Source organism: Lissotriton vulgaris, chromosome 11, assembly GCF_964263255.1.
Source record: "Lissotriton vulgaris chromosome 11, aLisVul1.2, whole genome shotgun sequence".
In the NCBI taxonomy this organism is placed as follows: Eukaryota; Metazoa; Chordata; class Amphibia; order Caudata; family Salamandridae; genus Lissotriton; species Lissotriton vulgaris.
Genome location: NC_141699.1, coordinates 351,510,276 through 351,536,702, shown reverse-complemented (window position 1 = coordinate 351,536,702; position 26,427 = coordinate 351,510,276).

Sequence of the window (26,427 nt, the reverse complement as noted above, 5' to 3'; positions counted from 1 at the left end):
CAATCTGTCAAGGACTGAATGCTGAGAAGGTCTCTTAAGATTTCTTCTTTGATTGCACAAAGAAAGGGTGATTCCTCCCAGTAGCACTAGTGCCACCCTTCACAGAATAGTTCACCTAAGATGGTACTAGCTATAAGGAAAAAACACCATAGCAAAAATGTCCCTGACAATCTTTTAGTTCCGAATTAAAGAAGAAGACTAATGTAGAAATGAATAGCAAGGCATTAGTCTCTTCCTGACACCAAGGAAGCCTCAAGAGCCAGACATATACACCCAAGAGGAGATTTATAGGAGATTCTAATTGTAAGCAGCAGAACCAGGGATAAAAATAGTAAGAACAATGCAATGATTTCAATGAAAATAAGGGAGCAAATGTGTTGCAGTACATAATCACCACTCATCATTGCCTTCTTTATGTATGTGTCAAGCAGGAACTAACATCACACAAAATACTCCACTTGATTTTATATTGGGAAACTCAATCAAAGTTCCCTGAACAAACAACAACATTGAAAAAGCAGTTAATAAGCAGGGTCACTAAAATTATGAGAATATGCAGGCACAGCGTTCTCCATATAATTTTGTATTTGCCACACTTACACATAATTCATCATCTTCTGTTTTTAAGATTTATCAAAAAATGTTTCTTTCTCAAATGGATCCAACGTTAATAAAAATGCTACCACACAATGTACCGCACCGTGACTGGTCCATTACTGTGCAGTGGTGGATCACTTTACAGTTGCTGTTAGCTGTATTTAGGTGTTGAAGGAATACTAATGAGATAAAAGTTTACTTAGTATTAAATGAGCTGCATTGTGCCGTGTAATTTGCTTTTTGTTGGCATGTAATTTAGCTAATCTTGCCACATAATATTCACACTCCCTGCCACATAATTCCAAAAGCATTGTTCCAAAGGCTTGTCCACGTCCTTTGCCTATAACTCAGGTTATTGACATAACGCACAAAGAAGTCCAAGTCTGCCTACCACAGAATTCCCCAGTTCAATTGCCATCCTTCCAATCTGGCACTCTGCACTTATTGTGGAACATTCCCATGGATGACCATGACTGCGGAAACTCTAGCACAGTCAAGATCACTTGGGCACCCAGCCAGATATTGAGTGTGGCATCCTATAACATGCTGCATGACTGCGCGGTACTCACACCATCTTGAAAAGGTTCTGGTGAGCTGTTTGTATAGATGTAACAGTATGCCCCCTTCCTGAACCTCTAGACCTATTAAGATACAGCTGAAACAAATCACAACCTAACAAAACAACATAAACAGAAGGCGCATCTTCTGAAGAAGGCTCACAAGGTGGTAAATCTTTCCAGCAAATCAGAAATTTAAGACGTCATCCAACATTCCTAGAGTCACAAATGTCGTAAACTTTATAATCCAGTTGTCCTTGCATCATGATTGATGGAGGTTCACCCTAGAGCCAATGATAAGGATATAGAACATATGGCTTCAATTGGAAAACATGTACTCCTCCAAGTATGCACGTCAACCGAAAAACAAAATGTGTGATCTCTTGAGCAATAACAAATGGACCAAAAAACCATGGTTGTGGCAATTTATGAACAGCAAAAAAATGAGAAGACAACCAAACTTTAACTCAGGAGTAGAATGGAAAAATTAGAACTTGATTTCTGAGCATGTTTCTAGTTTAGAATGCTGCAAACTTTCAGAAACAAGTTGTCCATATTTATATAACTGATTCAACTAATCAGTAACTGCAGGAAACACACGGTTAATACCAGGAAATGGAAACATTCTAGTATTAAATTCTTGCTTACAGGAATAAGGTGAAATCTGGGTAGCCGTATGAGTTGTATTGTTTTAAGAAACTTCCATCATAGGTATAAAGGAAATCCTGTTATCTTGTGTATCATTACAATGCTATTCACTGATATTGTGCCAGACTTTGTTTGGTTCACTCCATTTGTCCCATGATAACAAGTAGAAATAGCTTATTTAATTGCTAATGCCTTGAGCAGAGCTTTCCAAAAACAAGAAATATATTGAATACCTCTTTCCAAAATGATAGTAAGATGTAATCCATGAAGACAAGATACATTTGTCAACACACTGGGCATTTTGTTCTGCTGATGGTAACTTGGACAAAAGAAAAAAGTTAGCCATCTTTGGAAAAATGGCCACTATATCCATTATTACTGCCCTTCTGAAGATGGAAGGTCCATTTCAAAATCTGTAGAAATCTTATGCCATGGTTCAGGAACTATAGATCACATCTGTAAATATCCAAACATCTTAGAATGTAAAGATTTATGTTGTGCACTAAAAGGATAGACAATAACAACATATTCATGAACATCAGAATAAACAGTATTGAAACTCCTTTATGACCAGAAGTGAAAGCATCATGTAACATTTTCATATCTTCTAACTGTAGTTCTTTAGTCAGAATAAAATAGCTTGTTGACTGAAATACACCTCATTTCATCAGTCCACAGGAGTCTTAAGATGTAACTATTCCCATTCCTATAGATCCATTTGTTTGTGGGTGATTCTGCTAAAAAAAAAAATGAACATGTCCAACCACACGATGACATGGAATCACAGCTGATGAAATTAAAACTGGTTAATGACTCGGGATAGCAACAAAAAAGAACATCAGCCAAAACATTCCTTGAACGAGGACTATAAGTGATAATAAGGTACTACTGCACAACGAAAAATTCCATCACAACAATATACCACAAGTCAGCCTTTCACTGGTGTTCCTTTACCTCGCATGACAAAGGACCCCTAAATGCCCTATCTTGCCTACGTTCTTCTTAAGTCTACGGATCCACCAGACACTCTGGATACATTTAAAGGTTTCTTTGGTACTACCGTTAACCCATGTGTTTGTAGTATCTGATCAATTAACAGCATCTTCATCCTTAATCTCTTCCTTCAAAACTATGTTGAAAAGTAGTAATTTCCGTTCTTTCAACCCAAGTTGTTTCAGACGTGAATTGATGAAATTGAGTCATATAAGTCAGTACTTCCTACTGATCATTGCAGAATGCTTCCTTAGATGAATACTCCAAGCCAGGACCTTCCAACATCTTCTTAAATACAAATAGAAAAGTCTCCAAAGTTGCATCTAATTTCATTTGAGTAGGTGGTGATCCAGTAAGGCAACCAATCACGTACCACACCTTTACTCAATCTTAATTAAACTTAATCTTAATTAAACTGTGCAGGGAGAACAGCAAAACAGCTGTAAGAGAATCCAAAAATTATCTTAACCTTAGTTGATCCTCAGAAAAATGCTGGACACTTGAAATAACTACTGGGATATCTGTAGACCAAGATACCAAGGCCTGCTTCAATGCATATTCTCATGGCATAGTTGTAACATTTCTGCTAGGTACTGAGATGGACCATAGGACAGTCAGACCTAAACAGATGCTGGTGCTGCAATACAACAAGGAATTGAGGCTCAGAAGGTTTATTAAGATTCCTTCTTAATCACACAAAAAAATGGCAACTACTCCGAGTAGTTCTGGTACCACCTTGCCCAAAGAACTTCAAGGAAAGAGTGTCAAGTGTCTTCTTAAGATGGTTTTGATTGAGGATGAACAGTAATGGAGAAGTAAATAGCTAGGCAACAATCTCTTCCTGATAACAGGGAGGAGGATAGAGAAAGTCAAAGACTGAAAGCAAGAGATACAAAGGAAATTCCAACTGTTAGGAGCAAAAATTCAGGGACAAATATAGTAGGAAGAGAGTGACAAACGGATTTTAAAACTAAGGGTACAAATACATTTTAATGCATTCATCGCTCGTAATTGCATCCTTTAGATATCATTCGAACACAAACTGTTATCGCAGGAAAAGACTCTACTCTATATTAGAGTGAGAAGCTCAGGCAAAGTTCCCTGAACAGACGTAGATCTTAGAATGGGCCGATAATAAGGGCTGTTCAGACCCTTTTCCTGTAATGCAGGGCTGTGTAAGTGTGCTTTAGGAGCTTGAAGAGTGCACGTTTATGAACTAGGAACCAGTGAACGCAAGTGTGTGGAGATATGAGCGCGGGGTGGATGGTTGAGAATTAATATGGCTGCAGCATTTTGAATGACCTGGAGTCTCTTGGTGAGATGTGTGGTGAGGCCTAATTATTTTGAGAACGGTCTATAGTCAAGTGAAAAAACTGAACATACAAAACAAGTTATGTAGAAACCACAAATAAGGTGTGTAGTAATATAGCCCAACAGTACAAAGACTAACCACCCAATTGAAGAATTCAATTATTAATTTTATTATTCATAAATTGTATATATATTTTATCTTTTTTTTGGAAACTTTCTTATCTTTTTTTCTCCTTTTTACTTATAAAGTTGATTGACAATTCATATACAAAAGTTATTAAAAACACAAAACAAACAAACAATGAGCAGTAGATATGGCAGATGATGGAGGCAATGCGGTAGGATAATTTACTACGCGCGTTTCGGCTGGGCAGCCTTCCTCAGGTGACCGTCTATTGCAAGAAAAAATGATTATCCAGACCATGCCAGTGGCACGCCCAGTGCTCTTGCTAGATACTGGAAGCCCAGCATGGCCTTCCTGCATGCTAGGGAGCTCTGCGGTCCCAAGAAGAAGAAATCATCTAGGTAGTGTACCACCTCGTATGATGCAATCGATGTTAGGAATTGCTGTACTGCCCACTCCAAGAACCTGCTGAAAGTCTCAAACACTGCGCACGCGATCGAGCACCCCATTGGCATGCAAAGATCGATGAAATACTCCTTCCTGATGGTGAAACCTAAGAACTTGGTGTCCGCAGGGTGTACTGGCAGGAGACGAAAGGCTGCTTCGATATCTGATTTAGCCATCAAAGCTCCTTCACCCAGCACCTGCAACTTCTGGATTGCGGTGTCAAAGGTGGTGTAGCAGACTGTGCACAGATCTGGGTCAAGTTTGTCATTGATGGATAAACCTGGTCGGCTTGATAATCAAACGGAATTTCCCTTTCTCCTTTTTTGGTATCAACCCCAATGGTGAGCATACCAGATCGGGCCTCGGCAACTGTTTGAAGGGTCCAGCCACCCTCCCCAGCGCAACTTCACTCGAGATTTTTTGTTTCGTCACTTCCATGTTCTGGAGCACTGAGCGTTGGTTGCGCGGGGTAGCAGTGGCCGGGGTAGCCGAAGATGGGATGCGAAAGCCGGACAGAAAACCATTATGTAAAAACTGGGCATCTTGCAATTTGTCATACTTACTAAGGAGGTGTGTTAGCACGTGCAGTCTAATGGGCGTCGGCAAGCCTCTAGGGTGCTTGTGGGGGCCGTCCTTTATCCTGGGTAGGGGCAGGCTGTTCTTTTGGCTTCCCCAATTTCTTGAAACATCTAATTTCTGGGTGCGCCGGTCCGCATCAAAAAGGAGCAACAGTGCTTGAATCTGCATGCTGTGCCACGGGTGCACTCATTCCTATTGAACTGCCAGCCGGCCAGTTTTTTTAATCTCCTGCCCCCCTGTCAACCCGAAAGGACTGATTGGGAAAGGGGTGACTGGTCTTATTCGCGGGTAATGTTGAGTAAAATACCATACATTGTGCCATACATTAATTTCGCGCTGGTCCCATGCTATCTCTGGGTGCACTGCCTTCATTTGCCTAAACTTGGTGTTGTATTGGAGCCATCCTGTCCCTGGGAATTCAGACGCCGCCCCATGAGTTATGGATATGTAGCTAATTAATTGGGGTGCCACTGCGGGGTACCTCTCAGCAATGATAGCCGCGTAGATTGCGAACCCCGTAATCCAGTTCTTGATCGACCAGTCTACCCATACCTTCTTCTGCTTATACTCCCCTTCCTTTCCTACTCTGGTTTTCCCCGGGACTACCCCGGCATTTATGAGATCAGAGACATCTATAAATTCGCCCTTCAAAATCTTCTCCTTGGTCTCCATGGGCACATGCCATGTGATACCGGCCGAGGGCGATAACGCCATGTACGCGGACCCATACATTAAAGGGCTGTATGCTAAAGTTGGCTGCCCCATCACCACTGGCCCCACCGCCCCAGGATAGGAACTCGCGGGGGCCACTGCGCTTGCTGCGTAATTGCTGAGCGTTTGCCCTTGCGACGTCGCTGCTACCACCATTGGGGATTGCCCCATAGCTACTGGCCCTGACACCCCAGGATAGGCCATTGCGGGAACCATTGAACCTGCTGCGCAATTACTAAGCGCCTGACCCTGTGCCGTTGCTGCTACAACCCTTGGGGCTCGCGCCACACTCCCTGACTGAACCCACACTTGCGCTATACCACTGCCTGGATGTGCAACCACTGTTGTGGTTTGCAGGACAATTTGCGTAATGGGCACTTCCACGGTTGAGATGGGTACCCCCCCACCTGTGAACCATTGTTTGTTGTGTTGGCTCCCCCATTCGAGCTCGGCGGTGGAACGTTCCCTGCTTGCACTGTGTCCGACCCCAAGCTTGCTGTATCTAACACCTCTACCTCACCTGAGGATGTGGCTTGAGCGTCACTCGCTCTGTTGCGCTTTTCGATTGGCGCATCTTTAAACCTCTCCGGTGTCCGCCATGCTTGCTTGCCCCGCGCTGTTTGCTCTTGTGTACTCGTACCTGCCCCTTCCTTCAAAGTCTTTAGCACCCAATCCACGCCCTTCTCCTTAGTGACCTCCAACACCTCAGTCAATGCTAGGTAGTCGTCTTTTGTTGCCTAGGCTTCTTTTCCCCTCCGTGCGTGTCTTGGTGACATTCTGCACTTAATAAAAACGGAAAAAGGTGTTAAACATCTACACTTTACTCCTTTCTCCCCTGTGACCTGGAAACTGAGGAACCCCCCTTTCAGCACCCCCTTTCCGTGCCTTAAGTGGTCACCCATCAGTCTGCCTTAGTCTGGGGGCTACCATTCACTCATTCTCCCCTTTGGCATCTACTCGCCACTCTTTATCCAAAGCACCTATCTTGCACTTCCATAACATTTGATAATTGTCCAAGTACCCTCAGCCAGTGCTGTGTGCCTGCGCATTCTCCCTTAATTGTGCCTCGCCGTAATCGGCTTCATATTCGGTATATTTAGGCACCCGGCTCAATTACCATGGAAGCAGGTCCTCCTTCCGCAAAATGGCCGTGCACCAATTACTTGCCCCCAAATGCCTCTCCATACAACTCGCTCCCCTTGCCGCGGTATCACTTTGGAGGCCGCCCTACGCCTCGTACATTATAGCGTATTTTGATCACCTTCTGGTAAGCCTCATTTGAGCCGTGCTATCACTTCGTTGGCTGCCCTACGCCTCGTACCTTATAGCGTATTTCGATCGCCTTCTGGTGAGCCTCATTCGAGCCGTGTTATCACTTTGTTGGCCGCCCTACGCCTCGTACCTTACAGCGTACTGTAAAGATAGGTCCACACACACGTACTTCGAGCGCTTACCGGTAAGCCTCATTCGCGCCCAAGCGTACCTCTCACACTCCGATTCGCCTTTCGGTGCGTACGCCTCGACCTTCCCTGTCTCGCCCCACACGCTCCGGTCCCATACGTTATGCACAGCTCACTCGCAACACGTCCCGTCTCATTGACTCGCACCCCATGCATACACTGAGAAGCCCTCAATCGTGCATCGCCCACCATGCGCTACCCACCACATCGCACACTATGACGCTCACTTACCTGTCACTAGGGTCACGCAGACGCTCCTCCTCAGACCGCCGATGCCGCACTCGGTCGACCTCTAACTCCGACGCGACCTCCAACCCTAGCAGGAAAGTGGACAAAGAGGGCGAAGCTACCGCCCCTTTGCCTTTTAAACCCCCCTCCAAACGTTAATTACTTCCTGGGTCATTCTACTCTTCCTCCCTGACGCGCGTCCGGTCTGCTTGGTTGTTGTCCCCCCTTGCGGGTCACCCGACCCGGAAGGGATTCCTACACTGCCAGGGCCCTTTGCTGCCACTAAAGGCACCACGCCCCTTTAGTGGAGTGGCGCCCCTCATTCCTAGGCGTGGTATTACCACACTATTCCGCAATGTGTCCTCTGAATTGGGAAATAGCTGAGCAATTTCCTGTGTGCACGTGGAAATAATTCTGATTCCGCTGGGGACTTTACTAGTCAAACTGGGAGTAACTCCAGACTCAGAATAAGAGCCTTATTAATGCCCTACAAACTAATTCTGAATGATCACCAATGCTCCATGACATGGATCCCCGAGTTATTCAGAAATAGGCACAGTATTTGTTCAGAGCAATGATAATTTTGTGGTCTGTAGCACTTCAATGAATGTGTTTCTGAAACTTGCTCTTCTATGTCTTGTAGCCTATATCTATTGTAACGTGCTCTATGTAGTGCTTGCTATAGCATCGTTTGCCATTTGTTTGATCTGTAAATAAAACGAGTTCCTATTGTTCAAATTGTGATACCAATTTTACCAACCTCTCACGGTTGAAACGCTTGGATGCCCCTGCAGAGATTGAACTTTTGGTATTTCAAAAAACACAATACTCGCTCATAGGCTCATATCAATATGCTTATTGTGAATTAAATGGACTGACTGAAAGCACTTTGTTTATTTACCCCAGTGTGAGGATGAAACATTTCTTGCATTCACTTTTTATTTAATTTTCATATAGTGCTGCATGTTAGGAATGGTCTAACAGCACTAACAAAATAAAATAAACCTCAATTTAGATTTAGACTACTTTTATGTACCCATTTTATTTATTTCCCTTGAAACGTTGGAAACGGGCAGATTTATATGCTGGCCCAGCGGACATTTCTAGAATTAACAGCCTAATGGTTTCAGCAGTTCCTGCCAATACATTGTAACTTTGACTGACGGCTCCATCAACATGGCGAAGACATATGGCATTCACAAAACAGGGGGAGGAGGGTCCGAGGGACAGTTTACCGACCTAGCAATGCTATTATCCCTATTAACAGTTAAACCAACACAGAATAGCAATAGGTCCACTCTTATGCAAATTAAGCTCATTCCTATGTAGAGAAGAAGTTAGACTAATAATGTGTGCTACTAAAGTCACGCATGGGGTCTCCCTTCCTTGTGGAAAGATTCCCATCAGTCACCACTCGGATCCGCCCTTCATCATTTGGGATCCTTCAAACCAGAGGGTAGAATAGTGCACCCACTGCGGACTGGCAGATGTTGAAGCCTAGACCTACACGTGGGACCCAATGGTTAAATTTCAAATTGTGTATTGGGGGGTGACTGAAAGCAGTGCTCTATAAGTGAAATAAAGGGTGAGAATGCGTGGAAGTGAATAACAATAAAATTGGGTAGGGAAGAAAAAAGAAATTTTAATATGTTTTTCTTCAATCCCAAAGTAATAAAAAGTGCGTAGTGGACTAAACAAATAACCACTAATAAGAGTGAAAGGTCGACATGTTTCTGCAGACTATTTAGATCCAGCTGGTATCTTGCTGCTTCTTCAGGACCATTAACGCTACTGCTTATTGAAAGTATTAAAAAGGTAAAATATCACCTGAGATTTAGTGAAAAGAATCCTTCTCCTGACTTCATAGTTCAACGGGATGTCAATCCATTCCCCAAGAAACAAACATAGAAAGAAGCATAATGCATATAATTAAATATAGCACACTGTTGTGGGACAAGTCTTTTGTGTAAACAGTGATCTCTTTAATGACTAATGGATCTTATCTGAAATTAATATATAGATCAAATCAGTCTACAGCAAATCAAGTGTAGATGCTCACTTACCCGTGTGGCAGGAGAGAAAAGCCCCACCTCACCTGGCTGCAGCTCAGGTAAAACGGAGCACCGCTCTATATAGCGAAAGTAGATAAAAAGGGAAGTTAGGACACCAGAGGTGTCATTTCATTCATCCCACAGCTATCAAGCAATCAACCATTCCAAATTGTGCCAAAGATCATCAGGGCACCATTTCCACTCATGTACGATGTAAGTCAATATACGCAGTTAGTCCACTCATCACGCACTCATTTGATTGCCAGTAGATCTCAAGTGGACATTTATCCAATCAACTTGCTTGGATAGATGAAAAGGCACCATTTTGCATTTATTTAATGTTGTCGCAAAATGCAGAGTTCATATTATTGAGACCATAAAACCGGCATGCATAGGCTAGACTGTAATTTTAGTTGCGGTGCAACATGTAGCATTTCTATTCCGGATAGCAATGGCTATTGTTATAATGAATGTGCATCGTGTGGCAAGTCTGTTTCAGATAACCCGTCGTGGTCCTACACAGATTACGCATTGAGAAACAGCAGAATAGTATGCGCCACATGGGAAAGCCAGTGTGGATAGTACAAGGCGCCCCTTACCAATGCTGTTACCCTTGGTGGTTAAAACACCGCAGTTAATACACAGGCTGCAAAGTGAATCACCAGCTACTACACTGGAACCAAACACGACTTCGTGTGTTCCCGCAGCAAATAAAATTCACCAGCAGACTCGCTTTGAGCGCTTACCTGATCGTCGGTACCCCGGGCGTCCCTCTGGGCTGTCGTGGGAGGTACCGACGAGGCGCGCACAGCTGTATTATCTGCACAATTCTTAGACGCATGTATGATCACTGTTTACACGAAAGACTTGTTCCACAACAGTGTGCTATATTTAATTATATGCATTATGCTTCTTTCTATGTTTGTTTCTTTGGGAATGGGAATGGATTGACATTCCGTTGAACTATGAAGTCAGGAGAAGGATTCTTTTCACTAAATCTCAGGTGATATTTTACCTTTTTAATACTTTCAATAAGCAGTAGCGTTAATGGTCCTGAACAAGCAGCAAGATACCAGCTGGATCTAAATAGTCTGCAGAAACATGTCGACCTTTCACTCTTATTAGTGGTTATTTGTTTAGTCCACTACGCACTTTTTATTACTTTGGGATTGAAGAAAAACATATTAAAATTCCTTTTTTCTTCCCTACCCAATTTTATTGTTATTCACTTCCACACATTCTCACCCTTTATTTCACTTATAGAGCAGGTCTAGGCTTCAACATCTGCCAGTCCGCAGTGGGTGCACTATTCTACCCTCTGGTTTGAAGGATCCCAAATGATGAGGGGCGGATCCGAGTGGTGACTGATGGGAATCTTTCCACAAGGAAGGGAGACCCCATGCGTGACTTTAGTAGCACACATTATTAGTCTAACTTCTTCTCTACATAGGAATGAGCTTAATTTGCATATGAGTGGACCTCTTGCTATTCTGTGTTGAAGACATATGGCACGCTTACATTTTTTTTTTCTTTTCAAACTGAAAATCCCAAAGTGGTATTTTCTTTTTAAAAATAAAAAAAACCCAATGCCCCCCTCGTCATAAGAGTTTCCTCCCATGTCAAGGAGGGCATTGTGCACTTTTCAATACCCCTTAATGCCACGTTTTTGCTGGCGGTGACAGGCATTAAAATCAGCCGTATGTCTGCCCATCTACATTAGGTGGGCAGACATACAGCCAAAACTTGGATGGCCCTTACTCAGGCTGTCCAAGGGGTTAAACCACAGCATAGACACAGTCTCCTCCATCATCAAACCTGTGGCCTACTCAAATCTAAATCGGGTAGGCTGACCATAATGTTGGTGGGGTAGGAACTTTGTCGCCATTGTGACTGGGTTCCTCTCCGCCAACATACAGATTGGGTCTCAAATCTTAAAATGCTGTTATACATGTTAGAACAAATATATGATAATAACAATCCGTTCTTACCCACAAGAAATGACTATTCATCTTCCAAGCAATCACAGGCTCAAGTTGACTGGATAGGTGCTGCTTTTAAAAGCTCTCTTTTACCTCCTCACTGTCCAAACTATTTAATACATTTCTTGCCCCATTTTAGCAAGATCTTTGCCACTCAGAATTTTGTTTCATGTTAAAGTAATTTTATTTTCTGAACACATAGGTGTGATAGCTCCATCGTGCCATTCCTACACATTTGCAGGCAAAAATTAATGAAAGAATAGGTACCTTTGCAGAGTACACCAGTTAGTGAGCCTTCACTTGGTGCTGTGCCACTTTTAGCCTGAAAAAACATTTTTCTCGTTGTATTGGTACCATGTTTAGGGTGGAGGCTATCATCATCACCTTTGCGTCTTGCGGTGGAGTATTGGGGGAATAGACAGTTCAAAAGAATTAGACTGAATTAGATGTAGGCAACATTTTCCTCTAATTTGACTATTATCTGCAAGTCATGCACATCTAATTTTAAGGTATTTTAGGTTAGTGACATCTTCCTGAATTTATGAGAAGCATATAAACTCCTAACACATATGTAAATCTTTTAAGCATATATTTTATTCAAAATCTTGTTCATCAATATTTCATGAAAACTCAGAAGCATCTATGAATCATACAGAATGTGAGAAGTTGGCCTGGAATATGATGATCACTATTCTAGTGAGCACCTTGCACCAGTCCAAACGACCCTTATGGGGATTGGTTGTAAGTCAACCTTATAGACCAGCTATCCTAGGGGTAGCATGGACAAAAGCAGTCTTAGGCTAAACTCAAGAGGGCATGTGAAGCCAGCTGTTTTACCATATGCAATCCTTTTAAAATCAAACGAAAGGACACCACACAAGTTATATATTAGAAAATATATATATTTATTACTAGAATAATCCCCTGTACTCTTTATGAGGACAGAAGCACAAGCGTTAAACAAAGAACTTCATATAACATACAAAAGTTGCACAAATATGGATAGGCCGGGTGGCCCCATAAATCATATACTAAAACAGTGGTATAAGAACCACGTCACGAACAATGGTAAGGCCTAGGGCCTTGAGAATCGCTGGGGCTACACTGGACTAACGAAGGTTAGGTCCGGTGAGTCCCATGCCCTCCACACCACTGCAGTCAAGCTATCCAGGCTGAAGACAGCTGATAGCCAGAAACCGGTCCTAGGATGCTTGATTCCGGTCCAGGAAAGGCATGGCTTGGCAGTTCGGGCTGGACTGTTCCCATGAGGCACAGGGTCAAGGCTGATTTGCATATGGCCATGTCTGAACTGGGGTGGTGTGAAGTGCAAAAAAACGATGGATTGAAGCCCAGATCTCTGTACTGGGGTGAATGTATGACATTGTTCTGCATTCTGTCCATCAATTGTTGTTTTTGCATTTGTCACCCCGAGTGGGATGGGTATGTTCAGACGTGAGTCCCATGCTCTCCACACCACTGGAGTCAAGCTATCCTGGCTGAAGACGGCTGATAGCCAGAAACCGGCCCTAGGATGCTTGATTCCGGTCCAGGAAAGGCATGGCTTGGCAGTTCGGGCTGGACTGTTCCCATGAGGCACAGGGTCAAGGCTGATTTGCATATGGCCATGTCTGAACTTGGGTGGTGTGGAGTGCAAAAAAACGATGGATTCAGGCCCAGATCTCTGTACTGGGGTGAATGTATGACATTGTTCTGCATTCTGTCCATCAATTGTTGTTTTTGCATTTGTCACCCCAAGTGGGATTGGTATGCTCAGACGTGAGTCCCATGCTCTCCACACCACTGGAGTCTAGCTATCCTGGCTGAAGATGGCTGATAGCCAGAAACCGGTCCTAGGATGCTTGATTCCGGTCCAGGAAAAACATGGCTTGGCAGTTCGGGCTGGACTGTTCCCATGAGGCACAGGGTCAAGGCTGATTTGCATATGGCCATGTCTGAACTGGGGTGGTGTGGAGTGCAAAAAAACTATGGATTTAGGCCCAGATCTCTGTACTGGGGTGAATGTATGACATTGTTCTGCATTCTGTCCATCAATTGTTGTTTTTGCATTTGTCACCCCGAGTGGGATGGGTATGCTCAGATGTGAGTCCCATGCTCTCCACACCACTGGAGTCAAGCTATCCTGGCTGAAGACGGCTGATAGTCAGAAACCGGTCCTAGGATGCTTGATTCCGGTCCAGGAAAGACATGGCTTGGCAGTTCGGGCTGGACTGTTCCCATGAGGCACAGGGTCAAGGCTGATTTGCATATGGCCATGTCTGAACTGGGGTGGTGTGAAGTGCACAAAAACGATGGATTTAGGCCCAGATCTCTGTACTGGGGTGAATATGACATTGTTCTGCATTCTGTCCATCAATTGTTGTTTTTGCATAGGTCGGGGGACGCCCACAGGATACGGGTGCAGGGTCTATAGGCAACCGTTGCACCAATAGTAGTCAATGGTGCGTAAAAGTTAGAAAGTTACTGATTTAGAAGTCTTCCGACTGGACTAGAACTTAACCACTTAAAACTAGGACACTAGAGGTGTGAACCAGTATGGGAGCACCGGAGTACTCTCGTTACCTCACCCACAGGAAGCAGGTGCACAGGTGTCAAAGTGCGTCAGGTTTCGTCGTGGAGTTCTATGGAGCCTGGAGGAAAAGATGCTAAAGGCAACCAGGAGAGATCCAACGGTGGATCGAAGATGTAGAGTACCTGAAAGCAGAGGGGACAGAGTATGGGTCACTAGCCGGTGACCAGGATGGAACCAGGAAGGAACCAGGCGATGTCAGGTTGCGATTAGGTGATGTTGTGAAGTTTGTCCTTGCTGCCACGTGGACCAGGAAGGATCGACGACAACCATGAGGTGGACACGGACTGTCCCACAAAGGCTCTCGCTGTTGGCGGAGACGGTTCTCGAATCGGAGTCAACACGCCTTGGCAAATGCAACCCACGCAGGATTCGGAGATGGCTTCTGGATCGGACCAGCAAGGTCAGATCGGCTGCTCCTTTTCAGGGGAGCGAGGGCTAGTCTGGAGCAACCAGACCAGAAGTGTAAATGTGAAGGATCGTCGTCACAGATGCCACTAGCCAACGGGCAAGTACACCGGACAACGCGTCGAGCAGGAAAAATGCAAAAGGGCCTCCCGCAGCAGTCGATGAGTGTGGAGAGGTGATCTTTGGTGCAAAAGCTGGTCGGGGCTGGGGCTTCTCAATCCCCAATGCACAACTTTGAGAGTGCCTCAGGAGCTGCACAGGAAGCACTTCACTGGCTTTCCAAGATGGCTGGTCCCACGTCTCACGTCGCCTCCACTGGTCTCAGCTTTGCTGGGACTGTGGATCGGGCTGCTGGGAGTCTAGGTCTTGTCAGTCTCTGTCGTTCAAGCTGCGGTGGGATCAACAGCAAAGAAAACCTTTGAGCGCTGATGGTGCCTGCTTGTGCAAGGTGGTCACTCCTTGACCACAAGGGAGATTCTTCAGTCTTCTACGTCGAGTAGGATGTCGAAGGGTCCAGAGTTTTGTATCAAAGTTTCAGTCAGGATGATCTTTTCTGAATCGATCTAATGTCTATGGGCACAGCTCCTACCTTTATTCCAAATCAAGGGGCTGGATCTCCTGATAGGTCCCTCCTATGGTTGGGACCCAGGAAGGGGGTGGTTACACCCCTTTCCCTTTGTCCAGTTTCGTGCCAGAGCTGGGGCTGGAGTGCCCCAGCACCGGTTTGAACTAGACTTTGCATGGGACACCTCGTGTGCCCCAGGCAGTGTCTAGTTTCATTCAGCCCTCCCTGCCCCAATCCACTGTCTCCTGTCTGGGTGGTGCTAGCACCTCCTTTTGTCCAGGCCTCCCCTGCCGGAGTTTCAGTCAGCAGCAGGAGGCCAGACTTGTGTCTTTGGCAGCAGCATTCATTTTGTGATGCTGAGGCTCTGGTTAGATTTAACCGCGTTTAAGGAAAGTAACATGCCTTCTACCTCTAGAAGGGTAGAATGCTACCCCCGTCGCCAGGACTGGCGAGGGGGGAGTATTCCCAAGCGTATGACACCTTACACAACATGTTTTGATAAAGCCAAACCATAGATAGCATTTAACCGCGAGGTTCATAATGCACTTAAGAGTATATGGTATGGCAATATCCCAGAACAGCTATAAGGACATGGTTCCGACAGCTGCAGACAGGCTCAGCTCATGCTAGAGCACCATCTCACATAAAACCAAGCACTCTGCCTCCAGGATTGTTAAGGCCTGCCATTGGAGTGACTTATAGGTGCATATGTGTCCATATATAGGTTTAGACATTGGTATACTATATCTAAGCAAGGGGTGATTACACCACCTTGCCCCAGCTGAGTGATCAGCCAGTTGTGTCAGTTTGGATGGCCAGCCAGGGTGGCAAAAGATATGCTGCAGCCCCTGGTAGGCCTTGGATGCACCTATGCCCTGGGTACCTATAGTTCACTGTAGAGGGGCTGATAAGGTGACCCAATACCCAATTGGTAATATACCTAAAGTACATGGTTGTGAATTTAGAGAGAGAACAGCAGGGCTGTGGGTCCGATTAGCAGGCCCACTGCCACATTAAGTCGAAAACCAGTGAAGCAAAAAGCAAACAGTGGGGTGACCATAGGAAAGCAGACCCTACTTTCCTACATAACCCCCCCCCCCAAACGCAGGGACATTAAACTTAAGCATGGGCGTAAAATCCGTTCCGCTCGCGGATTTCGCGGATTTTCGGTAAATTCGCAATCCGCGAACTCTCGCAAATTTGCCAAAAATCCGCAAATTCGCACGCGGCGGATTTTTTTGCTTGGTGATACAATATTGCGGCGCGCGGCGTTCACTTACTGTCATTCAGCGTTTGCCGAGTTGTTTTTCTCGATATTTTGTGAGTGCTGCGCCATTTTGGATCTTGCTGCGGGATCCCGCGGGAGTTTGGCGACCGCGATTACGTAATTGCGGCTTGCCACCTTGCACAGCACGCATCGCAAGAGTTCACAATTGCGAACACGTAGATGCGGCGGGCAGCAACAATCTCGCACTCGCGAAATTACAGAATTTGCAATTCTGCACAAGAAATCCCCCAGCAAGCAGCATAAACCTTCTGAAAATGATGATTTTTATCAGAATAACTCCTCAGGATGACATTTGCCTGCACTTTTTTTTGCAAGGAGTCCATTTTGGGGGTGGAGGAAGGAAGTGCCCCACAGTCTCCAACTTCCTGTTCCTGTCCAGCAGGCTCCTCCCAGTGCTTTCTTCATGTGCTGGTCACTTTCATTCGGATCTTGCCCTGGAAGGATTACTTTTTGTGGATGCTGCTGGATATTTGGATTTGAGGCCTTTTTGACTTTCTTTGGATCACTTTTGGATTAGAAATTTCACAAGTAAGTTTGTTTGGGGCATTACAGTTGCTGCAACTACAATTTTTTTGAATTTTAGATTTTTGGGCTGTTGTTGGGGCCTTTTGCCCAGGGGTTGTGAGTGGTGCATGGACTGAGTCTTTCTGTGGGGTCTCTTTAATGTAAACATCATGGAGGGCATGGATGGCATGGGATTGTGCTGATTTTTGTGTGTTTTTCGATTTTTTTTGGCTGCTGTTGGGGCCTTTTGCCTAGGGGTAGTGAGTGGTGCATGGGCCTAGTCTTTCTGTGGGTCGTCTTGAATTTAAACATCATTCAGGGCATGGATGGCATGGGATTGTGCTGATTTATCTGTGTTTTTTTTATTTTTTTGGCTGCTGTTGGGGCCTTTTGCCCAGGGCTAGTGAGTGGTGCATGGACTGAGTCTTTCTGTGGGGTCTCTTTAATGTAAACATCATGGATGGCATTGCATTGTGCTGATTTTTCTGTGTTTTTCGATTTTTTGGTCTGTTGATGGGGACTGGCCATGTGGGTGGGGGCCATTTTGAGTGCTGGTACAGGCAGGCCCAGGCCATGTGCTTAGGGGCAAGGGGCCATTTTGAATGCAGGCAGTGTTCTCAGGCCTGCACCCATTTTGCCTAGCTTTCATCCATTATGCCCAGGGGAGTGAGTGGTGCATGGGCCTAGTCTTTCTGTGGGGTGTCTTGAATTTAAACATCATTGAGGGCATGGATGGCATGGGATTGTGCTGATCTTTCTGTGTTTTTCGATTTGTTTGGCTGCTGTTGGGGCCTTTTGCCCAGGGCTAGTGAGTGGTGCATGGACTGAGTCTTTCTGTGGGGTCTCTTTAATGTAAACATCATGGAGGGCATGGATGCCATTGGATTGTGCAGATTTTTCTGTGTTTTTCGATTTTTTGGGCTGTTGATGGGGACTGGCCATGTGGGTGGGGGCCATTTTGAGTGCTGGTACAGGCAGGCCCTGGCCATGTGCCTGGGGGCAAGGGGCCATTTTGAATACAGGCAGTGTTCTCAGGCCTGCACCCGTTTTGACTAGCTTTCATCCATTATGTCCAGGGGTAGTGAGTGGTGCATGGGCCTAGTCTTTCTGTGGGGTCTCTTTAATGTAAACATCATGGAGGGCATGGATGGCATGGGATTGGGCTGATTTTTCTGTGTTTTTCGATTTCTTTGGCTGCTATTGGGGCCTTTTGCCCAGGGCTAGTGAGTGGTGCATGGGCCTAGTCTTTCTGTGGGGTGTCTTGAATTTAAACATCTTTGAGGGCATGGATGGCATGGGATTGTGCTGATTTTTATGTGTTTTTCGACTTTTTGGGGTGTATAACTGAACTGATGTTCCTCTGTCTTCCATTGCTTTTAGGTGCACAAGACTCAGGAGAACCACCAGTGCCAGGAAGAAGTCCTGCAGCAGTGTGTTTGTGCAGCATAACGTCACACGACGTCACGTCTGGCCACAGACAACTCTGCAACTCGTGCAACTGTGGCCTGCTGTTCTGACCTCTGAAGAAGATGGCCCCAAAAAAAGTTCCCCGTAGCTCCTCTAGCAAGAAAGTTGTCAGTAAGGAGCAGAAGAAGCAAGTTACCAAGGAGACTGGTGTGCCGCCCGCCACATTTTTTGGGAATAAAAAAAAAAGTACGCCTGCAGCAGCAACAGGATCTGCTGGGGACCAAGCTGGGAGCAGCACCCCCGCTCCACTGGGCTCAGTGTCACCACCACCATGCCAACTTAAGTCCAAGCCCTTGAGTGCTGCAGAGGCAACCAGTCTACTTCTTCAATCACCATCGACCAGTGACGTTGGCTCATCGCAAGAAAGTAGCAGCAATGTCCCTCAATCAACACAGGTTGTTGTAACTCATCTGACGAGTGTTGAACAATCACAGCCGCAACAACAACCACATATGCAAGTACAAGCCCACGTACATGTGGAAGTAGAGGCAGCGCAAGGAGATGCGCAAGCAGAGGTGCATGGAGGGGCACAAGTGCCCACAATAGTTATTCCTCCCGAAGTAGGGGCAAATCAGGAAATCGACATTCAAGCTGAGGTATCATTTGAGGAAGCCACTCCTGATCATTCATTGTCTTCCACATCCCTAGCAAAGAAAAGATCAAGGATGGTGTCTACATCTTCTTCAAGGCCACCTCCTTCTGATGATACGGATCAAACTTGGGAACCACCACTGCCGTCTGAGAGTGAGGCACACCATGATCTGACAAAGTTAGCTAAGCGTAAAAGGAAGGTCCCTGAAAGTCTCATAGTTATGGAGTGTGCAGGGGTGGGGAATTCCTATCTCCCGACGCCCGAGACATCTAGATTTCTTAGGAGGGCAAGAGGTTTTAATTTGTATTTTGTCCAAAGGACAAGTAGACAGTTTTATGGTAATCCGATCCACAGCTGTTCAACCCTGTAGGTCACAGCCAGTTAATAAGATGCTCTGAGCAGTTTATTGGCAGTGAAAGGGTGAATGCAAAAGCTGGGGCCTGCACTTTAATTTCCCCAGAACAGAACAACAAAATAATAAAGCAGAGCTCGAAGTTGGAAATAGCTCGTGCTGGTGTAGCTTCCAGGCCCCATGTAAGAGGCTGCCTTATCTGCCTCTTGGCCCCTTGCTCTGACTTGAACTGTATGACCCCTGCCTTGTGTTCTCTGCTCCACTCCTGGGCCTCATCTTTAACTCACTTTGCTTTCCCTTCTCATGCACCCCCCCCCCTTTGCACTTTGCCTTTCCTGTACACCTTATGTTGCACACGGTGCCTGAACCTGCTCTCCCCACCCCACCCCCCTTAGCGGCCCTCTCTGACATCTCTGACCCGCTCCCCTTGGCCTCTCATATCTTACACATCGAGGGCTTACATTAAAGCTCATTAGTTTCCCCATGGGCTTTCATGCAGGCCTAAGGCCACCCCCAATTCTGTCCTTGCACTAGGCCTCTCATGCCACTTTGTGCCTGCACCAGGGGCATTGTGAACACACTGCTGTAGAAACTACAGCAGCTGTGAACTTTTTGATGGGCCTCTTCAGTCTGCTGGTCCGCAGACAAAGGCCCATAATGGACTTGAAAGGGTGGGTGGGTGAGTGAGCGAAAGGCTGGATGAATAGATGCATGTATGAATGAGTGAAAGGGTGGATATACAGATGCATGGATGAATACGTGCAAGAGTGGATGATAGATGCATAAATTAATGAGTGAAAGGGTGAATGGATAGATGCATGTATGAATAACTGAAAGGGTGGATGTATAAATGCATGGATGAATACGTGCAAAAGTGGATAATAGATGTATACATTAATGAGTGAATGGGTGAATGGATAGATGCATGGATGAAAGGGTGGATATACAGATGCATGGGATGAATACGTGCAAGAGTGGATGATAGATGCATACATTAATGAGTGAATGGGTGAATGGATAGATGCATGGATGAATGAGTGAAAGGCTGGATGGATGGATGAATGAATGGAGCGTAAGGGTGGATTTTTAAATACATAAATGGATGAATGAGTGACAGGGTGGATGGATAGGTGCATGGATGAATGAGTGGATGGATAGGTGCATGTATGAATACGTGAAAGGGTAGATGTATAGATGCATGGATGAATACGTGCAAGAGTGGATGATTGATGCATACATTAATGAGTGAAAGGGTGAATCGATGGATGCATGGATGAATGATTGAAAGGCTGGATGGATAGATGGATGAATGAATGGAAAGATGGATGAATGGAAAGATGGATGAATGAGTGGATTGATGTAAGGATGGATGTGTGCGAATGGGAGGAAAAGAGCAAGGGTGAATGAAGGGATGCGTGAGTGAATGGATAGGTTGAAACTGGATTGATGAGTGAAAGGATGGACGACTTACTGAAAGGGTGGATTAATGGGTGAGAGAGTAGATGAATAGATAGCTGACTGGGTTGAGGGATGGATGGATGGGTGGGTGGCTGGGTGGAAGGGTTGACGGATGGGTTGGTGGGTGGAGAGTTGAGTGTAAAGGTGGATGGAGGGATTAGTGAAAGGGTGGATGGATATATGAGCGAAACGGAAGATGGATGGGTGAAAGGGTGGATGGATGAGGGAAAGCATAAATGGATGAAGTGAAAGGGTAGGTGAATAGATGAGTGAAAAGGAGGATGGATGGGGTGGATGGATGGAGGGATGAGTGAAAGGATGGATGAATAGGAGTGAACAGGAGGATGTGTGGGGTGAAAGGATGGATGGATGAGTGAAAGGAAGGCGGGATGGATCAGTTGGATCGATAGGTTTGGAGATGGCTGGATAGGCTTTAGCAGCTACAGTAGAGGTGGTGGAGCTCTGATGGGCCTCTTCTGTCTGCAGCTCGGCAGACAAAGACTTGTAATTAATTTGAAAGGATGAATGGATGTGTGGGTGAAAGGATGAGTGAGTAGAAGTGTGGCTGGCTAGATGGATGGATGGAAGCATGAATGAGTGACCGGGATGGTGAATGGACAAATGATGTTATAATGAAGGAAAGGGTGAATGAGTGGAGGGGTTACAGGGTGTAAGGATTAGAGAGCGAAAGGATGGGTGAATGTAAAGGATAAATGGATGGGTCGAAGGGTGGGTCGAAGGGTGGGTCGAAGGATGAGTGAAAGGGAGGGTGGATATATGAAGTGAATGGAAGGGTATATAGATGGAGTGAAAGGGAGGGTGTATGGATGAGCGAAAGGATGGATGGATGGTTGAAATGGATAGGTTTGGAGATGAATGGGTAGGTTTGGATATGGATGAGTGGATCGAGAGACAGATGAACAGATTGATGAACAGATTAGTGAAAGGTAATGGATTAAAGAATGAATGGGTGCCAATGTAAAGGTGAAATGCTAGATATCAGTGGGTGAAAGGATGAATGGATAGATGCTTAGATGGAAGAGGCAAGAGAGCTATTGTGGAGAGGATTCCAATTACTTTTTTTCGCTTGCTTGGTGTCATAAGAACTTTGAATCAACGTGGGGGTTATTTAAATGTTCTGATTACTCACTTGGCCTACATTGTGCTCCTTTCTCTACCTTGGGATTATCAGGTAGGCGTGGTGCTGTTTGCCAGCGAGTTCTTACTAGACAGTTAGTATTTGGTCTCATAAAGGCCACATTGCCATAGAAATTCCCGGTACTGAACAAAACTACTTTGTAAAAGAGCAGAATGCTGTCACACACAATGAAGCCAGCTCACAGATAGGAAGAGATAGCATTTCAATCAAAACAAAAGGTCTTGGTTAACTCAAATTTCATTAGGGGCTCAAAGGTTAAAGTCACGAAAGTGCACCCATGATATATGTCCTTGTATTAAAGGAGATTTACGTTTTTCATGAATCCACATGAATTCCTTAAGTAGGCCAGAAAACCGTAGTCCTAGAAAATATTTGTGAATTGCATCTTAGCATGAGCAAATATGAATATGCCCCAGCGGAAATCTGTTGAGTGTTTACAAGTTCACTTTTTCTCCAACCACATTTTTCCCAGCCCTGGAAGAAACTTTACTTCTGCCGTTGTCAGGGGTAAATTTCCGACCTTTCTCAGTATGGGAAAAGATTAGAGAAGAGCTGGTGAAAACCTCCAAAATTCAAATCCTTCTATAGTATTAGCCTGACATAACCAGAGAGGCTATTATCAGAGCTCTTATACAAAGAGATTGCAGCCATTATTTGACGGTGCACTACATGGCACCAAAGGGACAAGTGGATTTTGTTACCGGACAAGTAGATTTATGAAGGTACTTGTCCCATGGACAAGTACATATTTCAATAAATTCCACACCCCTGAGTGTGATGACGCTCAACAAGAAGTGGCATATACTCCTGCTGATGAAGACTCTCACGACGACAACGCAGTCATCATAGACGTCACTCCAGCCTCAGCGGGCATGCAGCAAACAGACATTTTGACCCTAGCCCCAAAAGCTGCTGACATGATGATGTTGTTGACGAGGAGGCAATGGGAACACCACCATCATTGGAGTTAACTAGTACACCACCACCTACCGCTTCCATATTTCTTTCTCGCCAGAAGGGACCTCCATCCACCTCAACCTCAATTAGTGGTGGTGCAAGTGCACAACGTAGTAAAGTTCGGCAACACACATCCTCCACTTCATCTGGCATTAGCAGCATGACCACCACCAGTATCGCCTCCTCCGGCCCCCACAGACATTTCAAGTCCGCAGTTTGGGACTTCTTTAGTGTTTGCCCAAAAAAAGAAAACATAGCCATTTGTAGCATTTGAAAGCTTGCAGTTAGTCGTGGTAAGTTTGGTACCAACTATGGTACCGGAGGCCAGAGAGGACATCTTGAGAGACAGCACACTGTCCAATGGTTTGCGCACCTAAAGGAGATCAAGGAAGCCCGAATTGGAAGTCAACAAACTGTATACATTGATATTTCATCTGATGATGACGAGGAGGAAGAAGCGTCAAACACTTCACTTACACCCAGTACCCCTGTCAGCACACCCCTGTGAGCCACACTAAGAGTGTGGGAGAGAGTGAGACACCAATGCAAAAAAGTTCATCATCGGGCGTAACTGGGTCGAAGAAGTCCTCATCATCCCGTAAAATGGTCCAGCCCACCATTAGAACCATTTTGTTTTCAGAAGCCCCATTTGATCGCAACCACCCACTGACGCATGTGTATAACACTTAGCTGAATAAAATGCTAGCTCTGGACCTTCTCCTTTTTTCTTTTGTGGAAGGGGTTGGTTTTCTAGAATTAGTGGCAACGCTCAGCCTTAAATGGAAAGTTCCTAGCCGGTTCTATTTTGCAAGAGTTGCGGTTCCAGCACTATATGAAGAAGTGCTGGAGGTGATTGGGGCAGCTTTGCAGAAGAGTGCTGTTCACACTATACATCTGACAACAGACATGTGGACCAGTGGCGCAGGCACTGATTACATGTGCATCACTGCACATTGGGTCTCTTTTTCAGGGGTTAAAGCAAAGCTAAATGCAGGTGTTGACCCGAACAACGTTTTTAAAGCTGCTGGGAAACATGCAACACTACCCATGTTTGGCATGGAGAAAAGTCATACAGGAGAAAACATTTTGAAGGAGTTTAACACAAAGGTCTTTCAATGGCTGTCCCCCAAAAAACGCACAATTGGTTATGTTTCCACGGATAATGGCGCCAATGTAGTTAAGGCCATGGAGCTGGGTAAATATTTCAGAGTGCCGTGTTTGGCGCACTGTATAAACCTAGTTGTTAAAAAATTCTTGAGTGAAGAAAGTCCAGTGTGCGAGTTAGTGACCACCTGCCGAAGAATGTGCAACCATATCAGCCATTCTTTTAAGGCCCGGAAGCATCTGAGGGGCCTGCTACATGAACGTCGAATGCCAGTGAAAACACTCATCCAGGAGGTGCCAACACGTTGGAACTCAACCTTCTACATGCTTGAGTGTCTGTATGAGCAGTTTACGGTACTCGATCAGTATTTCTTAACACTGGGTACAGCTCAGAAGGACCTGAGGCTAGATGCGGCGCAATGGGAGCTAGTTAAAAGCCTAACAGACATGCTTCGTCCTTTTGAGGTATTCACGCGTGCAGTCAGCAGGAAGGACTGTAATGTGGGAAAAGCTATCCCATTGTTGCGCATGCTGGAGCACCAACTGAAGGCGGTGTCTTCTATGTTTCAATAAGATGAAGAAAAGCAAGAAGCTTTTGTTTTGGCGGAGAAATTATTCCAGCGCCTACTTGGCGATGAACGTCTTCAAATGATCCACTCAGAACAGCATTACATTTGTGCTACTATTCTGGATCCACGCTACAAAAAGGCACTGGCAGGCAGAGCATTCTTTGCTTTTGTGGACGCAGATGTTACAAAGTACAAACATTGGCTAGCTGTGTCAGCCATGAGGTTTGAAAGAGAAAGGCAGAAAATTGAAGGTAAAGGCAGTACATCAGCATCAGCAGGTCATCCCCAGTCAAAAGAATCCACTTCTGCACCTGTGGGTGTGGCAGAGGTGACCTCTCAGCCATTAAAGACACCGGCAACCGGATCATCTGCACCAGACACAACAGTAACATTGGGTGAAGAAGACGATTGGCTAACTAAGCTTAGGTTTGCTTCTCAAAAGGTCCCAGCAAAAATTAAGCAAAGTGGAGGAACCGTGGACAACCTTCAGTCGATGGTGCAGGACTATCTGAATGACTCAACAGAGGTCTATGTTAATGCTGACCCATTGGCGTATTGGCATGGGAAAAAAGAATTGTGGCTAGAGATCTCCAACCTGGCTATAAACTACTTGTCTTGCCCACTCGCAAGCGTGTCTTCTGAACATGTTTTCAGTGCTGCTGGTGGCATTATAACTTGCAAAAGGACCCGCCTCTCGCCCAAAAATGTGGAGAGGTTAACAATGATCAAGATGAATCAGCACCTCATACCACGAGATTACAAAGTACGAGAATACACGCCGGAAGAAGACGAGGAGGACAGCAACTTAGATGAGGGAATTTCTTCTCTGTTAGGTGACCTACTCCCGCCTGAATTCGCAGAGAATGAGGATGAACTCTTATTCCCTGACACGAGTCCTGAAAATGAGCCAATGAATCAATAACTTTCTTTTTCATCCTTATTCACTTTTATTCCTGTGTGTCTGTCTTTCTTTGTTTTGCACAGTTAATATAATTAAAACTTTAATCACCTAATCACATACACAAGCCCATCAGCAGAACTGTCTTCACTTATTTGCTTATTGATTTGAAGGTGCCGCAGTCTACATTCCTCAGGTTCACAAGTTCACAAGAACAAGCTCCTCTATCCTCCTCCTCCAGACTCCTATTTCCCTCAAAGCAGAGGGTTGGATTACGCCCAATGAAGAAAGACTCTGCACTTGTGGAGGTGTTCTACTTCTTTGAGGGTGAGTTGGCGGGTCTTGGGGCATTGCTGGGAAGGTCTAATACCGGATAAAACTGGTTTGGACAAAATCAGACTTGAAAACGTTTTTGCCTTGTTGCTCATTATCATGTTTTCTGGGGCCTGTTTGGGGGGCTTCCTGGTGTTTGTGGGTGGGTTTCGGGGTCTGGGAGCACTGCTGGCATAGTCTAATGTTGATTGCATTTGTTTTTTAGGACATCCATGGTGGAAAAGTGGAGTCATGACCTAGCTGCACAGCGCGTTTGGACAGAAGGCCGAAAAATATTGTAAGTATGAGATTTTCCATTTTTGCTTTTTGGCTGTTTCGGGGTGTTGTGCTTTTTTGCGGGTGGGTTGGCGGGTCTTGGGGCATTGCTGGAAAGGTCTAATACCGGATAAAACTGGTTTGGACAAAATCAGACTTGAAACCGTTTTTGCCTTTTTGCTCACTATCATGTTTTCGGGGGCCTGTTTGGGGGGCTTCCTGGTGTTTGTGGTTGGGTTTCGGGGT